Source organism: Erithacus rubecula, assembly GCF_903797595.1.
Source record: "Erithacus rubecula genome assembly, chromosome: 2".
Lineage (NCBI taxonomy): Eukaryota > Metazoa > Chordata > Aves > Passeriformes > Muscicapidae > Erithacus > Erithacus rubecula.
The window spans coordinates 85573306-85594253 of record NC_136685.1 but is presented as its reverse complement, the minus strand read 5'-3'; the positions used below and the strand labels follow the sequence as shown (position 1 = coordinate 85594253).

At 38.7% G+C, this 20948-nt stretch overlaps 1 long non-coding RNA gene across 1 annotated transcript in view; it reads right to left on the bottom strand.

Annotated features, from left to right (window-relative positions):
- The window catches only part of LOC306798498, an 84245-nt gene that overhangs the window by 30861 nt on the left and 32436 nt on the right, over nucleotides 1–20948 (bottom strand). The window contains exon 2 of the long non-coding RNA XR_013773365.1: nucleotides 2441–2609. This is a non-coding gene — a long non-coding RNA (uncharacterized lncRNA). The remainder of the gene's footprint in view (nucleotides 1–2440; nucleotides 2610–20948) is intronic.

Here is a 20948-nt window from a genome sequence, read left to right as displayed (position 1 = left end):
ATTTCTGGGCTATGGAGAATTGTATGAATCAGCTTTTCCATCAATATAATTTGCCACATCTTCTGGAACCACTCAGTGAGTGTGGGCACATGGGTTGATTTCCACACTGCTGCTATTGTTTTTCAGGTTTTCTCTGATTCTTTATTTGTTACTGAATGCTACATGCCTAGAGAACAGAAAGAAGACATTGAAGCAAAGATCAGGCTCACAAGCCATCTCTCACAAGATTTTTCAGGTTTTTCCTGCTGATTTTTTCCCTGTCAAGCTGCATGCTCAAGTGTGCCATTGATTTTTTTTTTTTTTCCACATAGGGTATTCTCTGGTCTTAGTTAACCAGCTCCTTAGGGAGCCAGTTTTATTCAAAATACAAAGCAGACACTACTATGACAGCTAAATATATTGTCTCAGAGAAGTAGCAAATAAATAGATCCCATTTGTCTTCAGGTTAATTTGGAAGATGAGGATATGCAGCAGAAAACACACCAAGTCCTATTGCAGACTCTTGGGAAAGTTATGTTATATTAACCCAGCTCCATCTGCAGCTCTGGAACTTGAGAGCAGCAGCAGAAATGGCCAAGTAGCTTCCAGCTGAGTAAGCACACATTTCATATGGCAGCTTGTTTTAATAAAGCATTGTTCTCTCTTATATTGAGGGTCCTAGGGCTGTAAGCAAAATCAAAAAAGTCTGTGGAAAGTTTAAGACTCAAGAAGAATAATCATATTTATGACTTTTAGAATTTACCAACAATGCAAACAAAGGCACTTAAAATGGAAATCTGCCTGTCTCATGCTGAAGCATCACAAATGAAACAAAATACCAAACAACTTTTCAGTCTGACTAAGATATCTGCTCATTCTACCTCCTAGCCCATCTCTGAGGATAGCACTAAATAGTGAATAAGTTGAATTTTAATCTGCAGCTGAGGTGTAAGGTTAAGGATATAAGAAAAATATTTAAGTATTATTAAGAGAAAAGACCATACACAAAATTTCTTTAGTCTTTCCACAAGAAACATAAATTAAAAGTTTAAAAACAGCTTCAAAAATCTCCTGAAAATATCCAAATGCAAGGAAGGTTGAAACCATATGTCATGTGGGCATTGCCATAAGTCAAGAATGCTTCTGAACACATGTAATGGCTTTCCTCATTAGCCTTGATGAGATGAAATTCACAAAATCAGAGAAATTCACAAAAGTCCTATCAGTGGCATTTGTGCTGCACAGATGACATCTGCCATAGACAGTTCAGCTTTGTGAAAAGCTTGTGTTATGAACCTTTAGTGTTAGACCAAAGGACAGCAGGCTCCAGCCTAGGTGGCTGTGGTGACTCAGGCACATTTACAACATTGGCCTGGTCTGCACATCACGTGTTCATTTTTCCATTCTCCATATCCCTGTGCTAAAGGACATAGGAGGTTGATACCAGTCTGAATTTAGAGCTGCACCAGAACAACCTGGTTGGTTTCTTGTTTCCAAAACACACCAACCTCTCTGTCTGTCTGTACTTTCTGAAACAGCACAAGGTTTTCCCCATGCTTTGCGCGGATTTTTGTACATCGGTAATTCATAACATTTTTAAGCCTATCTGCCACATTTTTTTCCCCCCAGTAAACTCCAGAAATGACAGCATGACTCTTCTGCAGAGAAGCCACGGGGATCTGCAGGGTGCTGGTGGCAAGAGGCGCTCCCAGCCCAGCCCAGCCCTCCGTGCTCTCGCAAGGAACAGCTGCACTTCTTCTGCAGGCTAGGTGCACTGCTACAGGGCAGTGGAGAGCACCCTGCAGCCACCCTAGCCCAATCTGGGGCCTCCCAAATTTTATGGATAGAAGAGGGCTGGGTCTGGCTGATAATTTGGGAAAAAGATGAGAGGGGAAACCCCCAGCACAGCAGGAACTGATGTTAGTGAAACAATAGCTGGAACTCTGACTCATTGCTGAAGCAATGTCCAAACATGAGCATCAGAGGACATGCTGTACTGCAGAAAGAGCCAGCTTCTGTATAAGCTGCACACCAGGAGACCTAAAAAATTCTTAATTTTGAAAAAGTTAAAAATCCCTCTACACATTTTTCAAGAGTGAGATCATTATTCCCCAGGTGGTTTTAGATTTGGTTAATACATTTTGCCAGACTCCAGCAATTTTAACTGGATTTTAGCCTGTTCTTTGCTTTTCTGTTTCCTACAGTGGTAGGACACTGCACCATAAGCAGTATTAACAAGTTTCTTCATTTACTTACCAAATAGTAAACGAGTGCTTTAAAAACATTTCCTGACTTAAGCTATATGATCATGTAGAAAGTTTGAAAAGACTGCTGAGTTCAAGAGCTCTTGGATTTGTTGAAATGCCATAAAGGAATGCTCTGTTTGGGGCAGGCAGACAGTCTGATTATGTGCATAGTATGATCACAAAGCCAGAGGGAAAACAGAAAAAACTGAGCTCACCTGCTTGCCTAAGGCAAATCTTTTTGTTTCTTAATCCAGCTTTTGCTCTCACTACCTGAATGAAATCATACTTGGAGAAGGCTTGTCCTCTAGGTCAGAGGTGCAATCACAAGACTGCCTTTTCTCTCTTGCCACGGGATTTGCATTTCAGGAGTTGATGAAATAATTCCTGCATAAGGTAAACAGAACTCAGTTCAGCTGAATAGAACAGATTTACCCAAGATTTCAAGTGAACACTAAGAAATGCAAAGTAGTTTAGGCAACAAACTCAGTTTCAGAGGAAGATATGCACTGCAGATTCCTAAGACCAGCTGAGTCAAACTATTTCAAAACCAGAATATTATATATGATCAGCTTAATAAATGGAAAAAAATGTGTAAATCTGCTCCTTCTAGAGTATTATGAAATGGCATTACATAGGAGATTGATTTCCAGAGCTCCCCAGAGTATGCTCTCTTTTCCTGATGCACATGTCTAAGTACCATTAACACAGTTACCAGGGGGACAATATACATGTCAGTATAAAGTACATGATCAGAACCTTCTGAATTACAACTCCCTAATTAGTGTCCCTGTGTCAATTATCCCATTCAGGATGTCAAATATTTCATGAGGATTAAATTTCAAAATACACAGTCTCTCTGATATATAAAATCCCAAAAGGCTGCTCAAACATATATCAGTGTTATTACATCACATACAGCAGGTGAAAGATTAAACAGCCTGCTACACAGATCTAAAATTTTAAAGCTCCCATGCTTTTGGTACCATTTAATCTGGCTCTGCAGTTGCATCCATATACTTTTACTTGTGGGGATATATCCTGCGCCAAATAGGAGGGAAAAAAAAATAAAAAAAAACCTCGGGTTTTCAGTCAACATTTTCTTTTCCAAAATAGTGCCAGCACTGTAATTCAAAACCCAAATTGAACCTTTCTGACCCCTCTGTCCAAAAAGAAAGGGCAGGGGAGAGAAGGAGAGGAAGAAAGGGGCTCTACAGTGCCAACATCTGAGAAGTCTTTGCTTTGTTGCATTCTCTTCTCTGCCAGGAATGTGTGCAGCTGGCATGTTAGCATACCCAGTGAGAAGCATTTAGGCTTTCAGATTAAATCTAACTTCCTCTAAGAAATCTAGCAACACATTAATATTCAAGTTTTAAAACAAACTTTGCCTCCATCTGTTAGAGGAAGTAGATCTCCAGGTGAGCAAAATAACATTGGGCTGATTCTGCAGGGCAAAGGAACACACCTAAATTAAAATCTCTCTGTAGTCCCCAAACTGAAGTGTTTCCAGAATGAAGATGAACTGGTGAATTAAGATCTAAAATATTTTACACCAAGGACAGTTCTAATGCCTAAAATTTGAATTTTTTTTAAAGTTTAATGTTTGGTTTAACTTGTTAACCTTTCCCTGTCACTTTTCCGCAGATGTCTTGATCAAGAAGTGGTTACATAAAAACGCTCTAATAAGCAAATTTACTGACTGAAACCAGAACAAAGAAGCCTAATTGACTATTCAAGCAAATGCACAGAAAGCAACTTTTGAGGTTATAATTGTAAATATTGTGTCAGAAACTCAGCCCTCACAATGACACTCATCTATTTCAGATAGAAGCAAATACCAGCAAGCCTAATCTGCTCATTGTCATTAGAGCACACAATAGACTCCTCTTGGACAAGCAACAACCCAAATATTAGTTCCAGAAATAATTAAGGAAATAATTTAAAATATCAAAGGAAAGAGAATCATGTATGGGTACAAAGAGGCAAAATATAGCAAATAAGTTGTCTATTACAGAGAAATATCCAGTTCCAGCCAAGGGTTTCTTGTACATCATTTGTGCTGCAATAGCATATTGAAATATACTAAGACAAGAGATTAGAAAGAGCCAAATGTTGTGAAAATTCAATACTCTAAACTGGAGCATCTTTTAAGGTCTCAGGCCAGACTTCAGAAGAGGAGAAATTTAAAAAAAAAAAAAAAAAAAAGTAAATTAAACCAGAATGCCTCAAAAAAGAAGAGCTTTATGCATCCATGAGCTACATTTTACCAAGCAATTTCAAGGATATTTTGAAGTCTGAGGTAAAACTCCTGCTCTCAATGCTCTGTGTAAGCAGGAAATCCCTTTATCCCACCCCTGTGGGAGCTGTGAACCACAAGGACTCTCATTAGACACACCAGAGCAAAAAGTGCAGCATGGCTCCTCCCTGTGCTCTCATCCCAAAGCAGACCCTGAACACAATTCCAACACAAATAACACCAGCAACCATTGGCTACAAAGTATTTTCCCATTAAAATTGATCTCTTTTCCAGATAATACTTTTTTTTTTTTTTTTTTACATTTGCTATTTCATATCAACTCTATTAATAAAGGCAGCCATCATTTTTATCCTATATTATCCTTTGCAGTGGTGCCTAAATTCACCATTCATCAGTGTGTACTACGCTTTAATAAGCCAGGGTCAACCTAATTTCCTCCTCCCAGTGCTCTCTCCCCACAACTTCTTCACGTGTTTGAGCTTTACTTTGAAGTGACTTCCTTGCCTGGCATGCTAAAATCCAGAAACAGAGTGCCTATCATTATGGCTGCAGTTCATGCCCTGACTAGTCACAGCAGAAGGAGAATTAGACTGTAATCTCCTAAACAATGTAGAATCTGTAAATCAAAACCAACCAGCTCTTTTTGGCATGTAGATCAATGAACCCATGTGGGGGTATGAAAATCCAAGAAACTCTTCTAAGGTAAAGTCAGCCTCAGTGTATGAATTTGTTCAGCTTGGATTTTTTTTTCTCTCCTCTTCCCCTTTATGCCCTCAAAAGAAGTGTTCAGAAAACAGTTTTTATTGCATCCTGGAAAACAGCAGCTTCTGCTGGATCAGAGGATAAAACAGGCACACACAAATTTAGAATACAAGCAGTACAGAGATTCAAAGCAATCTATCTTCAGTGCTACCCCACCTAGTCTTGATGGTAAGGATGTTTGCATTTCTTTGCTCTAAATATAAAAACAAACAACAGTGGCTGTTCTAATCAAAGGAGTATTAACATGTTGCCAAGAAAATTTACAATATATTAAAACATTTACACAAACCCTAGAGTTATTTCACTGAAGAAACACAAACTACCATAGCCATGTACAAAAAATATTTGGACAGTCAGAGGAATGGACTTGAGCCTGATAGAGTAACATACAGGTTTTTTGCATGTGATAATAATTTCCACAACACAACATGTGCATAATGGGTTTCTACTTGCAGGAGTGAAGCCCTATCGTGCTGACTGATATGTCATCATGCACAGAACTGGGACAGCACAAGTCCCACTGACACTTTACAATGTCAGCTAATTAAAACCTCACAGGTGTACAGGGAGCATGCACTTCCAGTTGCATAGGGGAGCCTGAATATAATCCTCCAAATAAGTGTCCATAAAGACCAAATTTTTCCTTATCTGTCCTAACAAAAGATGTTGAATCAAAGGCTTATGGAAAAGAGATTTAAAGTAAAATTTTTCTCTGTAGTCCTCTTTAGTTGGTCAACTTTGATGCCTGCCATGTTCCTCAGAGTTTCTGGGTTTTTCCCTAGTGGCTGCAATGCTCCATGAATGGAGAAGGTGACAGAGGCCAATCTGCTGACCACATACACCTAATATGTGCTTCCTAATTATTCCTCTTAGTGACATCTCCAAAATGGAAAATTAAGAACTACCACACACAAAAAAATCTGTAATCCTAACTCCTCTTTCCACTCAATTTTTCATGCCAATGTGGACCGGTGTGGAAAGAGAGGGCCTCCAGAGTATCAGCTTCAGTAGATGGGGACACAGGGGATAGCGTGAAACAGTTGGGAGGCCAGGTTTAAACATGTAACCTGAAACACTGGAAACTAGAACTCACTGCGGGTCTTAGCAACAAAATCAACAATATAGGCAGCCCATGACATGTGATCACCAAAGCAGGAGCAAGGTTGCTTAAATATAGCCTCTGTAGGTATTGGAATATTTCTGAGAAGTACACATCAAGTGCGAGACAGATGCTACTAATAAGTAGAGCTTTAGACATTTATTTTTGTATTTAAATATCCAGCTATATTTATCTGAAAGACTTAACCATACCATTCTTGACAGAAAGGTATGCAAGTTACTTACTGCTGTCTAGACAAAAAGATTTAAAACTGGAAAAGATAAAACCTTTGTAAAGGAACATGGAAAAGCGCTTTAAGAATTCATGAGAAGGGCAGTATCTCTGCACTTGAGTCCCCAGAGCTCTGGTTTTAAGAGCTTTCTCTGTTGGGGAATTTAGTATATTCACTATTTCATAAACAGTTTCCTAATGCTTGTTCTTGAACCTAAATTGTTTGGGTTTAGGGGCAGAGGTTAGTAAGTTATGAAAACTCTAGAAAGTCGGGAAAATCAATCAGTCTTACAGGCAGGAGTGTTGTCTGATGATCATCTGACACTTTTGAAGTTGTGGCCACGGTGTGGTGAACCACTTCAAACTAGGATATAAAGATATGAATCATCTACAGTGAGTAAGCTGTCCCACTTCCAAATTTCCTAAAAAAAAAAAAAAAAAAAAAAAATCCAGACTACCTGGACACTCACACTAAGTGTTTGGACAGCTTTAAAAGATCCTGTGATCTCAGTGAAGAAAATGTTCTTGAAATGAGTTACATGTTTCACCTCTATTTATAGCATAACCATAAACCAGACCTGCTAAACAGAGGTTTCCCAATCTCTGCTACAGATATTTGGTACCATGTGGTGTATAAAGTTGGAAGGAAGTAGCACACAAAAGAGTTACCACAGACTTCAAGGAGGAGAAAGGCATGGAGAATTTCACAAGCTTCCCTAACTATTCAGAAACCAATTTTTTTTTTTTTTTTTTGGATAGTGCAAATATTTCTCCACCACTACTCCCTTTAAGCATTTAATCATCAGCCTAAACAAACAGGCTGAGAGCAGTGTTCAAGTAATACTTCAGAACACCAAGTCCCTATGAAGAGAGAGAGCTCTGGACAGACACGGGAATGAAATTGATACAGTTCATCCTTTGATCACCCCATTTGCATTGCACAGAAGGAATAACCAAAGAGAAAGCCCAGGTGACAGAAGGTCAGTGTGCTGGCTTTGTACAACCCGTGTGACCCATTGTGCAGGGAGCAGTGGTGAAGGTCAGGTCATGGACACAGTGCCCAGCAGTGCCCAAAACACAGGGCTCCCTGCCAGCCACCAGAGAGCTGCAGCCCCAAACTCCAAACAGCAGGAGTATATATAAAGGTGGTGTGATTCAGCCATCTCTCTTTTCCAAAAACTTTCCATGGGCAATTGAGTAAGAACTAACTTTGGTGAATACTCACCCTTATTCCCTGGGTAGATCAAATCACTTCAGAAGCTACAATTTATGTCATTGTACTCATACTCACTTGAACTAGTGATCTTAAAATACTTCCTAGTAGAAGTCAATATAAGTTTAACAAAATTCACACAGCATGAATGCTAAACAAAAACTTCACATAATTGAGTTCTTCTGCTCAAGTAAGTATTACTCTCATTAACTAGAAGCTTTTTCCTGTGATTCACTAAATCTCTCAATGGAACTACATGCAATCTGAGATAAGCAAAGGGGCAAAACTTATCCCTGTCTTGATATAAAATTATAGAAGTTGAGCTGGAAAGTACTTTAAAAGGTCATTTTGTTTGTCCTCAAGGCAAAATCAATCTTTGTGTCACTTGTTACAAATGTATGTTCCCAATGACTGCGACTTCATCACCTCTCCAGGCTTGACTATATTTATGTTTACAAAGGTTTTCTTAATAACTATTCTGATTCTCCCCTGGTGGAATTTAGCTTGTTCTTTCTTATTATGTCTTCCATGAACAAAAAGAATGTATTACTCCTTTCCTCTTTACAACAGTATGGTTCTTTTACATCTTAATTATTGCTCTACTACAATTTTTCAAGTTCTTCTTGGCTACAGTGCTCCAGAGCCCTTACCAGTATAAATTCCTAGATTACTTCTGCAGGCTGCATTCTGGTTTTCATATACATACTAGCTGGTCGCTTAGCTTTTTAATAATTCATCAACTCATGTTTAATTTGATTCACATTCCCAGATCTTTTCCGGAGAACTGCTATCTATTGTATTACCCCATCCTGTATCTGTGCAGATTATTTCTGCCTAACACTTTGCATTTGTTCCTATTGTATTTAATCCTATTTTTTACAGATGATGTTTCCAATTTGTCAAAATCATTTGGGATTCTAATTCTGCTTTCCACATGTTCAGAACCACCTCCATCTCCTGTCATATGCAAATTTACTGCATAGAATATTATTCCTTTATTCAGATAATTCATGAGAATATTTAACAATATTTAATTGAGAACAATCCCCTGTAGAAACTCCTCAGTATATTTCAATTAAACAATATAATCAGGTCACTATTATCTAGTTTCTCTTTTGATCCAACTTTGCATTTACTCACAAGACTTCATTTCCTTAGCTTTCTGGTGAGAGAATAATTTAAGAGTCCCAAAATGTAAGTAACATAGGAGCTGGAGTCTTAGCCTTTCCTGTGGACCTGTTACCTCATCAGAGCAGGAAGCTAGTTTACTTTGCCATAATTTAACAAGTTATTAGATATTCCCCCTGTCCATGCTGTGTTGTATTTTCTTAGGAATATTTAGAACATTTTGAATTTTTTTTCAGAGGGATTTTGGTGATTTTCTCATTGGGTATGAACTGACAATCAAATATTGGCATGCAATATCATGCAAATTAATTTTATGCAAAAATCAAAAGCACTTTTGAATTCCTTGTCAGCAAAACATATTCTTCAAATATTCACTATTATAGGGGCAGAAATCTGTAAGAAATCTTGAGTAGGCATTAGAACCATGCATCTCATATAAATGATGTATCTCATTGATCAGCATAGTAGAAACATCCCTGTGTGCTGATTTATGTCTCAATGCCTCAATGTGGGATAAAGGCCCCCACAAACTATATGGATACCATGTGGTAGGGAATCAGTTCTGCTCATTCAGATCACACTCAGGGCACTTATGTCATATTGTTGACTCCTCAGCCACCTGCTCTTGACAAGGAGGTCTGGCACACAGTCTTTAGAGCATACTTGATTTGCTCCAGTCATGCCCTGTTCTGGCTATAAAATGAATTGTCATCGTTTTCATATTAATATCTTCTGAATAGCCAGCCCTATCTGTATGTGTGCATAAATGAGATGGAAAAGGTGCATAAGACACATGGTTTCTTTGGAGGAATAAGTTTTGTGCATCAGTCAGATGGTATGGGCTATCTAAATGCACATCTGTCAAATGAAAATTGAGTTAAAAATGGAGTGGCACAACATCCCTGATCAGATTTACTGCTAAAATAGATGATGTACTTTTTATCCAATGACAAGTCATGTAGAAGACCACAAGGCATTCAGATGTAAGAATCTGATAGAATTACCCTTGAAAATAAAGAGGTTGAATTATTAGATTTTATGCAAAGTAAAGTAGAAATGCACAATATACATAAATAACTACTGCTTCAACTCCACAGATAACAAAACAAAATCCTCACTAATCCTAACAATGGTTATGATAGTCATTCTATGTCTAGGTGTGGAGAGTTTCTGTATTAAAAGGAGAGGGAAAAAAACCATAAGAATTAATTGTTTTAATGAGCCACATGAGAACATAAATCAAATTTTAGATTAGTATTTACAGGATCTATTGTATTTGGTCAATAATATTACTGAAATTTTCTGTTTGTAGATGATTTTGTGCAAAACGCGTTGCTGGAAGAGCATCTTCACTTTTGAAATTATGCTTAAAAAACAGAACATAGAACTTCACAAGTTGTTTAGGGAAAGATTTTCTTTTGAGTACTCTATTTTAAAATTTAGCTATTATACATTAACATTAATATGCTCAAGTGAAAAAAAAAAAGGGTTTCATATATAGCACATGAGACCCTTGCTGGCCATTCACTTCTGGTGTCATTTGTGATGTCTCTGCAAAGAATTAGATATTTATGGGGTTTTCTACTTGCAAATTTATCCAGCATTTTCTTTTATAGATTTCTATCACCCAATAATCTAATTCATTCAGGATTTCAAATACTTCCTTTAGAGTAAAACATAACTTTAAAGTATAACATATTCTTAATGAACATGTTATCTAGTAACAGGTCAAAAAGTAATACATTATATTATATTATATTAATAATATGTTATCTAGTAACATGTTAATAAAAAATAGGAAAAAAAGGAAAAAGAGTAATTTTAATTGAGACTGGAATTGAGACCAAGCACATGCATCTACAGGACTGTTTTGTTGTACACATATGAATTTCAAAACTCAATAAGTATGGACCTGGAGACAGAAACATCTCAAACCACAAATCAAAACTACTGAGGTATTTTAGAAAAATTCATGTTAGACAGCACCTACAGGATTATCAGTTGCTTCATTTGAGACCAGCATTTGTCCTGTCAGGAACAATGACAACACAAAAGGAAAATAATCTCAGTAAAATTACCAGTCCTGAAGATTGGAGACAAATATATTCCCATGTAGCTATGATTAATTAATATTAATACAGCTAATATTCCAGTCTTTCTCTAATAAAATTTAGCAACTAGCAAAACCAGAAAATTGTAACGAGATCATTTATTACTATCCCTCCCCTCTTTTTTACCCTATTACTGTCCACCTGTAAAAGGTCAAGATGCAGCGGTCTGTGGGAACTTCTTGAAGATGAAATCCTACTGAACAATAAATGGAAAATAATTGACAGATCAAAATATTGCATACCTGTTTCTTAGTAACTGTCTAGAGCTCCAGTGGAACAGGGCTATTGCATTTTCCCCTCACCCCCTCCCCCCCGCCAAATCAAACCAAGCCTTAAAGCAATTTCCTGAAATGGCACTTTTAGCTAATGGGAAACCATATTATAGGATGCAGAGAGAACCTATAAATGGTAACAAGGCTAAATTCCTCAGCTCTGGACCCCCATAACCTGTTGTTAATCTAGACACTGAGGAAATGGTGGTATGATGATAATTACTCTCTGTTCCTCCAAAGGAAGTGCTGCTTGGTATACTTTAAATAGAAGGAAAGAATATTGTCTTTTTAGTATTTTTATCATGCATTGTTAAGCCACTCCATTCCTGGGGTGCATCCCAGGGTGATGAAGCCAAGGGCACTGTCTACCTGATGACTCTTAAGTGGGCAGCAATTTACAATACATGAGATTGATGAAATTTATTGCAGTGTAGGTACCACTGGTTCCTGCTGTATTCAAAACACAACAAGAAAAAATATACCTCTCAGAAAAATATCATCACTGTGAAAAAATTGATTTCAGCAGGCAATGGGAAATGGTCTAGGCAATGCTATTAAACAGCAAAGTTTCACTTATGGGTACTTCTGGGGAAAAACCACTCACCAACAGCTGAAAATCCCAGAGGTTCACCAAGACCAGAAAAGGAAGACTCACTTGAAATGGGGTTAGAAAGGACTTCAGGTCAAGACCCATACTGCATGAAAAGACATTGAAACTCACTGCTTGCAGCCCCGCTCATGTTATTTCTTCTCTCAATAGGATTTGAAAAAAGCAACGTGTTTTTAGCATACTTTACTGAAAGCTTTCAGCCACACAGCATTCTAAACATCTTTCTTTCAAAATTACATAAGGTATTATATATATAGACAAAGAGACTGTTATTGTAGGTCAGTTCAGACTATATTAACTAGGATGCAGATTCCAAATACGACCAGCAGTCTCAGTGTCAGAAATGCACCAAACTCAAGTCTTGTGTGGTTTATAATTATTCTTGTACAGTATAGAAAACGTTCATGCTGTGAGAAGGTCATACAAGTCTTGACCAACAACAAGTCACAGTGCAACAGGGAGGCTGCTATGCTTTGGTTCTGCCTTGAGCTGTTCAAATCTGTCTATAGTGAGAGCATGGCAGGGAGGTGTCAGAAGACTGGAGAAGCTTTACCTCAGAGCAGTGGAAGATTTTATTGCCTGCAGTGCATATGTGGCTTGTAAGCACAAATGCCTTTGCCCACTTTTCTATGAAGACACCTGCAAGCAGCAAGGTGAAAGCAATATAAGGATTCTCAGGTCACAAAGGGCACACAGATGCCTACTCTGCACTTGTCTGCCTTCCAGTAGGGTGACCCAAGCCCTCTCCAAGGTGAGTTTTGAGACACGTCTAGAATCTGTTCTTCATTTTGGAAGATTATCCCCTACCCTTAGCCAAACTTCTACAAGCATCTTTGATCCAGAAGGTGAACTGCAAATCCTGGAAGATCAAAGTTACTCTTAAAGAGTAGCTTGCTTCTTCCTGTGAATCAAAACACTGGAAAGTAGTTCATTCCTCTTTTTGCTCCTGTAAATTTGCTTCTTCCCATAGAGACAGATGAGGTGGCTGCAGACGGAATTAGACAGTCAAATATTTTGAATGTGATTTGTGCAGCCAGCTCTGCTCTCAGGAATCCAGGGCAGCTAATCTTGAAAGGAAAATGAGCACATCCTTCAGATTCAAATACCTGGCATGAATTGTACCATTTAAGCTATCTGTCAATAGTTCCAGATTTAATAAACTAATCTAGAAAACAGCTTGCTTTCCCAACTTGCTGCTTCTCTCAGTCTTTTCAGTTGAATAGCTGTAACACGTAGTGAGGACATAGTTGTGGATTCATCATAGATTTAGGAAACAGGAAATCCTAAAACCAAAGTTTTAATCATTATTGACACTTTATGTATTTTTTGATGACGTGTTCAGTCTCATTATGTTTTACAGTTTTACAAACACCACATATGCTATTAAAAATAACAGAGAGAGACTATACTTAAGAGGTTGCCTGCAGGTGGCTATCATGTGAGCAATAGACACATTATTGAAGCAATTCCTTTTTGCACATCTATGTCAGAACAAGAGCCATTAGAATATTTAGATTCTTTTGTTAGCTAAAAACCTATAAGATATCCAGCTCTCCAGTTGCTGGCCTTTGGTGAAGACGAGTTACCATCTTTTAAAATTTTTATGGGCTACAAGCTGTCTCCCAGGACAAACAGTTCCTTTTTCAGGTCAGAATCAAAACCTGTTGCATTAAATTTTACTTGCTGTTGCCATGCCAACACGCTCTCTTTGCTCACACTTCATTTTGCACTCTGAATGGCATGCCTAATAAAAAATCAGGACTTTCCATTTTAGCCATCTCAAATGTACATCTGGACTCCATCCCAGACTGTAGGTTCCTTTAGGAAATATTCAAACTCCAGTTAAAAATACAATTCTTAACTATTTAAAGGTGGCTAGGCATAATCTCACAGCAGGGCTGAATTTTAACACAAAATACTTTGATAGGAAACTAATATCCATACTTCTGTTATTGTGGAGTTTGGTAAATCACTAGGGCAGAACATGAAGTTGTTTTCCATCATGAAGGTTGCCTATAAAACCTTTAGGCAAAACATGGAAGAAAAAGAAAGAATCCGGCATCTAGGCAAGAATCTTAAGATGAGCTAAGCAGAGAGCATGGGTGCACTGGAGAGCAATACAATTGCTTCCACGTGAAAATGTCTGAAGTTTGCCTGTGTTGATGATGTAAAACCTTAACCAGCTAATTTCACCAAGGGCAGCCTGTCTTACTGCAGACACAGGCTGGGCTCTTCTGCTCCCAGCTCATGCTTGGTGCAGGGAGCAGGGCTGAGGCGCAGGAATGCTGCCCAGAGCATTCCAGTGGGCAGGGAGGCACTTTGCTTTGTCCCTCACCAAGCTTTATCCCAACCAAAGAAAACAAAGAGCAGGTTTTGAGGACACTGTAAACTTTGGCCTCACAGCTGGAGGCAGAGTGAAGCAGTGGCAGCCAGCAATAAGGGACAGGCGAGAAGAAAACAAAAAGTGATGGAGAGAGACAGCCGCAGCACAAAGGGTTCATTCTGTGCCTCTATTAAGAAGTCTGAAAGTCCCCTACTGGGGAAAAGAAACCATTAAAATGTTCATTGGAAAGAATATTACCTTGGGCATTTATTATTTATTGCAAGTCTTTATAAGCCATTACTCTTGGGATGTATTCCAGTAAGTCCCCGTGCACTCCCTGTCCTGCTCCAGTCTGTCAGCAGACCAAACATCCCACAGCAAGTGCCAGTGATGCTCTGTGGTAGTGGGAGTTTACAAGGAGGATTATTTTACGTACACAGCTCTCTGAGCTTTTGTCACTGAATTCACAGGGTATTTAATTTTAGATTATCTAAAGCATGTTACAACAACCAAAAATAAAAGCGAATGTACTCCACACAGTTTGTCCAGCAGCACCAGTGGCTTTAAAAGGAATAAAATAATATTGGAAGTGCTGGTCATGTACACAGTACCCAACCCACAGTTCCAGCTATGTGTCTGCAGTAGCTTCCCAGCCCCATAATCTGAAATCCTCTACCTGGTTCACCTCTAGTGTTTGCTTGTCTTGTTTTTACCTTCTCCAGAATTTGCCTGCAACACAGTTCTTCATTCACCATTTGAAATACAGAGTAGGTTGAAAACATACAAATTACATATTAAGGCTTTGTATTTCTACCTGCACAGCATGAAAGGCAAACACAAAAGACTGCCATGAGGCTTGACATGCATCCCTACTTTCTCATTTCACACTGGAAGTAGATACCAACAGCACACAAAGTTTCCTTTTGTATATTGATTTGTGTATTTCTTAAGCCAGACACAACACCAAACGTTCTCCCCATATCCTCTTAGATCCTGCTGCAGGGAACATGGCCTGCTGGAGCATGACTTTTCCAAAGTCTCTCCAGCCTCACTATATAAGCACAGGTCTGCCACACTGCTACTGAGCAGTGAATCTGCCATTAGCTGATGAAGACTCCCTTATACAGCAAATGCTGCCAAAGTGCCCATCTGAAATGGAACAGGAACAGCTTTAGAGATTTCTCAGCCCTATTTACTATGTCACTGCAATTACAGAAATATTCCTGCCAGCTGCTGCTCATTTGAATGAAGACTTAGAGTCAAGATAAGTCAAGAGGTGAAAAATAACTTTATATTCTCTAAACAAGAGACCCTTCCAGAGACTTTTCAATTAGTCACTATCACTTGTGACCTGCACATTTTCAGAAAGTTAGGTTTAACCATTTACTAGACCGAACAAATAGACTAACTCAACTCTAAAGGTATTATAAGGGCAGAAAATTTAAATCCACAGTGTACCTGAATCTAAAGCACTTGTTACAAAATCCGTATGCATTTGATATCCTGATCTTCCTAAATTAAGATTGGGGACATCCAATATCAGAGAGACAACAACTCACATAAATCAAATCTCCTCTACTGATCTAATTCTGCTGCTTTCCCAAAAGTGTTCTTGCACTCATGAATTCTTTAATTATGAGGATGGGAACTAGGCTGTCCAAACACATCATGTAGATATACAATGAAAAAGCAACAAACAAAATGTTAAACTCCACTTTCATTCTGGGCCAGCCAACAGAGCATTAAACCCAGCATTGATTCTTTTACCAAGCCATTGTTTGACACAGTTAACATCAAGAAAATATTCATATAGTAAGGTGCATTTCCATGTGTTCAGTCACTTATAACACTAATACAGGGAATAAAGAAAAGATGTGCTGAAGTATGATGTGGTGAGACACACTCATAGTAAGTTGTATGTATGTTTTTCCTTTGCTCATATGCTACAGGGTAGATTCTGAGGAAACTTGCTCTCAAGGTACTTGGGGGAAAAACAATTAAGTGGTTTGCAACCAAACAATTTTACTCAGTTTGTTTTGTACTTGAGCCCACTTAGTCATAACTGTTGATTTGACAAAATTAATTATTTTCTTTGAAATAAGAACTACTTTCAATATTGCAAAATAAACTTTTTACTGGATTTTCTTTCACAGCACTGAGACTGAACACAATGTCCCAGGCACACAAACAAACAAGATTGCAATTACCTGGCAATATGGCATCAACTAAGACAAAGCTATTTTCACTTTAATTATAGAATTGTGTTGTTACAGTTTAGATTGTGGAGTAGAGGGAAATAAGTTGGTTCTTTTTGTTTCTCTGTCACAGAAAGAATTACTCTAAACAAGGTTTTCTAGCTTCCTTCTTAATGAATGCGTATCTTATAAAATACAGAAATTCTATTTATTTTCATGTTCAAAATGTATGAAAATTTAGTCTAGGCTAAGATTTATAAAAACATCAAACTCAACAGACTGGAGAGAAATAGAATACTTTCCATTATTTCATCTTCATCATCAGACATGACACAATTCCTAACTTCTGGTGCTTTGTCCTCTCTATACATGTAGCTACTGTCAGTCAGCCAAGTGCAGTAGAAGTGTAAGAACTTCCCTTGACATATGTTAATTGATCTCTGTGTCTAAGTACCTAGGATATGATAAGGACACATGTTTCTGATACATGGAAACCAGAGTCAATGTAATATAACACTGTAATGGAAAAAGAAACAAACAATTTATGTGCAGCATGATTCTGTAAGTTACAATTTTAACTTGCCCACTGTTAAAGTCTGGCCTTCCCATGTTTTATAAAAAGAGGAGTGACAGCACAAAGGCCTCTCATTCTCTGCAATAATCCCACAGTACCCACAGGTTTAATCAGTTGTAAAATATTAGTTGTATAGTAGATATCTATCATTTCTGTGTGCCATAGGAATCCCTGGCTAGAGACAGATGTCTACTCTGTGTGTTTTCAATAGATTTCCTCTATTGCACCTCCTGAAGTTACTTGAAAGAATTTAATATTCTCACTTCCTCCTAGGTAAATCAATCCTGTGTTTTTCCTCCTGGAGTTTATTGTCTTTTTCTGTATTCTGTTTAGATTGAGGTCAATGGTCCTGGTCTCTGCTTCCTCCCCAGATCCCCAACCCACTGCCACTTTTCCAGGCAGGAAAACCCCAAGTGGCAGTCAGCAGCAAAGTGAAGGTCAGAGATTTTTCCCTGGCTGTCCTTCCACACCTTCCCACAGCAGCCTGAGTCAGCAGTCAGCTCCTCACAGATTAGATCTGCCTGGTCTCTTGAGAGCACACACAAAAAATAAAGCTTCATGACTGATGACTCCTTCATGAGGAATCCAGTCATTTCTCATTCAGTCCTACACCCTAGCAGAATTCTTTTCTTCACAAAGTGTTACATTATTTTCTCTTTAATCTGGTTCATATCCTCTCCCTGGTAGGATAGGATGTGAACCAGCTGAAGTAGGTCTGAACAGAAATTTATATCCATTTCACTTCAGTTAAATTCCTATTTGGACAGCAAACAGGCAGGATTTTATGCACTTTTAACAGCTGATCTTTTTCTTCAATCTTTTAGCACATCTTTAAAAATTCTGAGTCAATCCACATTTCACAACTGTTTCTGTTGCTCTTAAACACAATTTTTAGTTAAGACTCCTTTCACATAAAATATTTTTCTGGAAGTGGGAAGATTTGTTTTAAAACTGTAAATCTAAACTTTCAAAACTGAGTATTGATACTCATTTCCAATTATCTAACACAAGTCAGTTTGCAGCCTTCAAAAAGTGTGTCTTCAGTATTCTCTGATATTCAGTGCAGCTACTGGTGACAACAGGATATAAGCTTTGACCAGAAGAGCAGTCTAAGTCCAAAGCCTGTCTTGAAGCATCTGTTTGATGGTTACCCAGTAATAAATATGAGATGTAAATATAACTCAACTATAAGGGGAAAGCTGCCTGACAAAACAAGTAAAATGCAGAGTCTTGCTGCAAGAGGTGTATGATTCTCATGCAAGGTCAATAGATGAAGAACATTAATGTCTCTGAAGGATTTTTCTGGAATTTCCTTGTTTGCAAGAACAAGTTCAACTGCGACAGACAAAAACATCATCACTTCACAGTGCCATTTTTCATTTACAGCAACATGATGATGTACCCTGGAGCATACAGCCTTATGCACTGCTGAGGACACCAGACACCTGCCCTCAGCTTCCCTGTGTCAGTGCTGCCTGTGTTCCAGTGGGACTCAGGGTGGTGTTATCTACTCTGCTGCTGGGCACGGCTGCCAGGGCAGGCTGGCAAGTCTCAGCCCAGGTGGCAGCCCCTGTGTGATCACTCAGGTGCAATGGAGATGGGATTTAGCAGCTGGCCAAGCTGCTGAAGGAAACACTAAATGGAGGAGTATGTCAGGAAATCATCATTTCCCTATGCCACAGATCTTCTTTAAACTCACTGTTCATCACAGGAAATACTTACTCACACCTTCTGTGCTCAAAGTCTTCACACATCCCTTTGGGTGAGGCTGTTTAGGTGAAGCTCACTTCTTTGTTCCAAGAAACCAGTGTTAATATCACCATTCACCTTAAGCTTTAGCTCAGAGGACAGAAGACTTCTGTAGGAAACAGGCAATCAGAACCTTACACCCACAGTGCCCTTAGGATCCCAAATCCATGTATACCTCACCCAGAAGAAAACCTCAGATTACTTCCAGGTATGCCTCAGTTATTCTTATCTGAGGTGAAAGATATAGCTCTGAACATTTCTCAGTGTTGCACCACCAGTCACAGCTGTATATTTCTGCGCTCAAACTGCCTCTGTCACCATGAACAGAACTACCAAACCTTCAGGAGATGTCAAATCAGGGAAACCCATTCTTGTGACTTCTGATTGTGCTTTCACCATGCCAGTACAATCAGTGCGAAAATAGTATAATTCTGAGTACTTAAGTACTTTAAATACTACTTAAAAAGAAATTCTTTACAAAATTGTGTCTCTGGGCTTTCAGAAATCATGATGGCTACAGCCAGCCTTGCAAACTTTCAACCTGCACTGAAATTTAGGAATCAGAGTCATTTAAGGGACTTGAATCTTCCCTTTTACCCAGTACAGATGAGCCTGTTTATGGCTAAGAACTGCACACAGCCTTGCAGGTTAAGCAATGTCGAATGTCCTTCCTATCAAAGTGGAGGAGCAGCCCTGACACAGATGTAATTCAGGTCAGCTAGCATTTGGGAGAGTGCCAGGCTGAGCATAACTCCTAGACACAGGTCAGAAGTCAGTTAGCAGAGGCCAGAGATTGCTTCCAAAAGGCAGTTTGGGAGTTTTGAGTGTAGAAGAGTTGAACAGCATGGACACAGGTCCTGCCAGTTGCAAATATATTTAGAGCTAAACCCTCTAACATGTCCAGACACAGAAATCCTTTTGCATCTCAGCAACTATGTTCCACAGTCCAGCTCAGCAAAGCAAAGAGAAAAAAATATATGTGTATTTATTACACAAAGAAGATTTGTCCTATGCTGGGAACTTTCTGTTCTTGGAGACAACAAAAAAAAAAAAAAAAAAAACAATTCAGCAAACAACAGGACATACCATATTCTTAAGTTATAGAGTTGCACTTGTGAAATGGAAACACAGGCTCACAGCTGATAAATAGCCAGAGAGAGCCAAGCTGATTATAAATATGTGCTCAGATAGCTCAGGGACTCTGAGGATTGAAATCATGAGATACTCTACATGGCAACATGGTTATTTAAATACCTCCTCTTCCACAGGGAGTTCAACCATTATGCAAAGAGAGGAAGCATATTCACTCCTGAGTGCTCCAGTCATAGGACAGTTATGAAAAGCTTACTGAACAAATGAAGCAAATGTAGTATCCTGTAGGGAGACTGAGCAGCAGCTTCTGTCCCAGCCTCCAAACTGACTGTACCTGAAGGAACAGACTGGAAGGTAGCTGGGCTCATGGACAGCAGCATTTATTGAAGCCTGTCACTCCCTCTCAAGGGTTACTTATGAAGGCTAACAACTTTATACAATGGCAATAGATACAGCTGACAGCAAGAAAACAATTAGATTAACATATAAACAGTTGGGGCTATAATGCCTATTAAAAGGGATGATAAGGAAACTGCAACCATTTCTACAGCTGTTTTGGAAAGTCTCTCTTTGGCAAAACATGCTGGATTGTCATTCTAAATGTCTGTGCTTCCCATGCTGGTTTCCTGAGGAAGGGTTTGTGGACAGACTTGTTTATTTATGACATTTTTTTTTACCTCTCTTAGCTGTAGCTGTGGATTCCCCAGCCTTGTGAAAGTAGTCATTAGTTGCCTTTTTTGGCTAGGAGAAATCAGTAAAGAAACTGGCTCTCATCCAGAGGGTTCCTGGAATTTTCTACCAACCTTGTGTAAGAGCCTAATAAAGTCAAATTCAGTTTTATGTAAGATTTGTTCAAAGGCCATAGGTGTTTTGTGAGAACAAAGAGCAAAGGACTGAAATTACTTTTGCTGTTCTGAAGTAAATCATACCAAATGAAATTTACCTGGAACTCACTAAGGTGATCATCCTCCAACTGGAGCAAGACCTCAGGTATCAGACTCTGTCATTTTAAATGAGAACCAAAGGGAATCAGCATCACCTACATACACATATCCTGAGGCTATTTTGAAGTCAAGTCCTTTGGCTGTGCCAGCCTAAAGCGGCAATAAA